The sequence below is a fragment of the Adiantum capillus-veneris genome, chromosome 27, assembly GCF_014529385.1.
Source record: "Adiantum capillus-veneris isolate H3 chromosome 27, ASM1452938v2, whole genome shotgun sequence".
Taxonomy (NCBI): domain Eukaryota; kingdom Viridiplantae; phylum Streptophyta; class Polypodiopsida; order Polypodiales; family Pteridaceae; genus Adiantum; species Adiantum capillus-veneris.
The window spans coordinates 142,261,774-142,264,932 of NC_140957.1; positions in this window are offsets into that span (position 1 = coordinate 142,261,774).

The window sequence follows — 3,159 nt, forward strand, 5'->3', positions numbered from 1 at the left end:
TAGCAACCCTAGATGTTTGTGCAATTCAAGATGGTTCCACAACGAAGTTTTGTGATAAAGATGGATATGATGTGGTTCCATACTTCATGATGAGAGCAGTACTCAAAAAGGAGACTGAAAAGATTGATACACCAGACAAGGAAGATGAAGAGGAGATGTTTCACGACATTCCTGATCATCCAGAATGGGAAAATGAAGCTGACAATGAGTCCACAGACAACTCAAGCGAGAACGAGGAAACCATAAAGGATGTCAGATTCTACGACTTCCCAAATCAGACTGAAAAACTCCAGAAACGCTACAGAGAAAAGAGAAAAACGAAAGGGGTTAGAAACAATCTGATGCCTAGGATAAGAGGGAAAAACCAATTCCTAATGCTAGTAAAGGTGAAAGATTGTGTAAAGGACAAGATTTCTGGAAGAATGAGAGGAAATGTGGAAACGAGCTCACGGAAAGACAAACGAAGCTCAAGAAATCGAGCTCAACCCAATGAAACGAAAACCGAAACACATAAAGCGGAAAAGAACATGAGAAACAAAGAAAACAAAGAGTCCAAATTAGAACGCCGAAACAAGTACAGAGAGTTAAAGAAAACTCTGAAAGAAGTTTGGACGACTGAAATTGAGAGTGATGAAGACGAAAACGCCAATATCAAGGGAAACATGGATGTTCCCTCTCACTACAGGAAATTTACGATAGAGGATAGGAAGGTGATATTAACCCAGCTTATTAGAGAAAGAAAGGAGAACAAATCCTATGATGGACCGGAGGACACTAAAAAGGTTGATTTAGCAGCTCCAGGAGAGGAACCGAGACCGGTATACATAGCTACAGATTTGTCTCCGGAAGAAGAAGAGAGACTTTTGAGTCTTCTCAGAGAATACAGGGATGTGTTTGCATGGTCATACAAGGACTTGAAAGGAGTCGATCCATCAATATGCCAAGACACAATTCCTTTGAAATAAGACGCTAAGTCTAGCAGACAGAGACCATACACGTATAATGACACGTTTGCTAAGCGAATCAAAGAAGAAATAGAAAAGCTAATGGAAGCTGAATTCATATATGAAATTGAACACATGGACTGGGTATCTCCGATTGTGGTAGTGCCTAAGAAAAATGGGAAACTCTGAGTGTGTGTCAATTTGAAGAAAGTAAATGCTGCGACAATCAGGGACAATTATCCCTTGCCAATAGCTGATCATGTCCTAGAATGTGTATCAGGGAAAAGAGCATATTCCTTTCTAGATGGATTTTCAGGATATAATCAGCTTGCCATTCCGCCAGAGGATCAACACAAAACAGCTTTTGCAACGGAGTGGGGAATTTATGCGTATCGAGTTATGCTATTTGGTTTAACTAATGCTCCTGTAACATTCTAAAGGTTGATGAGGCATGCTTTCAAAGAGTACTTGAGGTTGTTTCTAGAAATATACATGGATGACCTGTGTGTACACTCTCTTCTGAGAGACGAGCATCTAGAACACCTAAGAAAGGTATTCGAGAAATGTAGGACATATCGCATTTGTCTCAATCCTGAGAAGTGTGTGTTTATGGTCCGACAAGGCAGAATTCTAGGACATATTGTCTCACATAACGGAATATCCACGGATATGGGAAAGATAAAAGTAATAGTGGATATGCCTAGACCAACCAACGCGAAACAAGTGCAGAGCTTTATGGGACATTGTGGATATTATAGACGATTCATTTACATGTACGCTATAATAGGCCAACCACTTTACAGGCTAATAGTGAATTTCGAATGGACAGAGGAGTGTGAGGAATCCTTCAAGAAACTGAAAGAGGCACTCATTACTGCTCCAGTCTTGAAATCACCAGATTGGGAGAAGATATTCCATGTGCATATAGATGCTTTGGCATATGCAATAGGATGCATCTTGGCTCATCCAAAAGAAGGAAACATGGATTTTCCAATCTACTATGCTAGTCGACAGCTCAACAATGCTGAAAGGAATTACACAAAAACAGAGCGAGAGGGATTAGGAATGATTTATGCTGTGAAGAAATTTCGGCATTATCTTCTAGCCAATAAGTTTGTGTTTTTCACAGATCATCAAGCCTTGCTCTACCTAGTGAACAAACCATGCAATATAGGACGAATAGTGAGATGGTTCATCATCTTATTAGAATTCGACTTCACGGTAGTAGTAAAGAAAGAAAAGACACATCTTAGAGCGGATCACCTTTCAAGGTTGACGAATGGAGAAGACCCTATAGGTGTAGATGACGACATGCCAGATGGGTACTTATTCAACATAGAAATGATACCAAAGTGGTCTCAGGATGTTGTTAGTCTATTAACCTATGGATGAAAGTTTGATAGAAAAGAATACAACCAGAAACAAGTTACTATTTAGCAATCCAAAAATCTTCAGTTGATTGCAGGAAGGTTGTATCACTTAAGAACCGATAACATTTTAAGGTTATACATCAATCCTGAAGAATATAACATATATCTGTGAGAAGCACATGTTCAGGAATGTGCATTTCATTGTTCAAGAAGGAACATGTACAGGAATCTGTTACAACTGGGAGTCTAGTGGCCAGGAATGAAAGCGAGTGTACATGAATATGTCACAGTATGTATAACATGTTCGTCAAAACCGCCAGTTGAGTATTCAACATTGTATCAGATAATGATCGCTCTTGAATGGAGTCATTATATTGTTGAATATCTCACAAATCAAACTTTTCCAAAGGGAATCTCAAAAGCGTGAGAGAGTTGTACAGACAGAAGCGCGAGATTATGCTTTAATAGGAAATCAACTCTATAAGAGAGGAAAGGACAACCAGCTTAGGATATGCGCATCAGAGTCAGAGTATGTGATAATCCTAAAGCAAGCTCATGGAGGAGTAGGTGGAGGCCATTTCTCAGGTGATAAGACAGCAAAAATTGTCTTAGCTACAGGAATATGGTGGCCGACATTACACATGGACGCTGAGGAATACGTAAAACGATGTGATGACTGTCAACGGACAAAAGTACCACTGAAAAGAGATGATATGCCACTTAGACCAATGATGGGAGCAAGAGCTTTTGCAAAATGGGGGATTGATTATGTTGGACCTATCTCACCTCCTGCATACAGGACTCATGCACAATACATCATTGTGGCGACAGACTATCTAACAAAG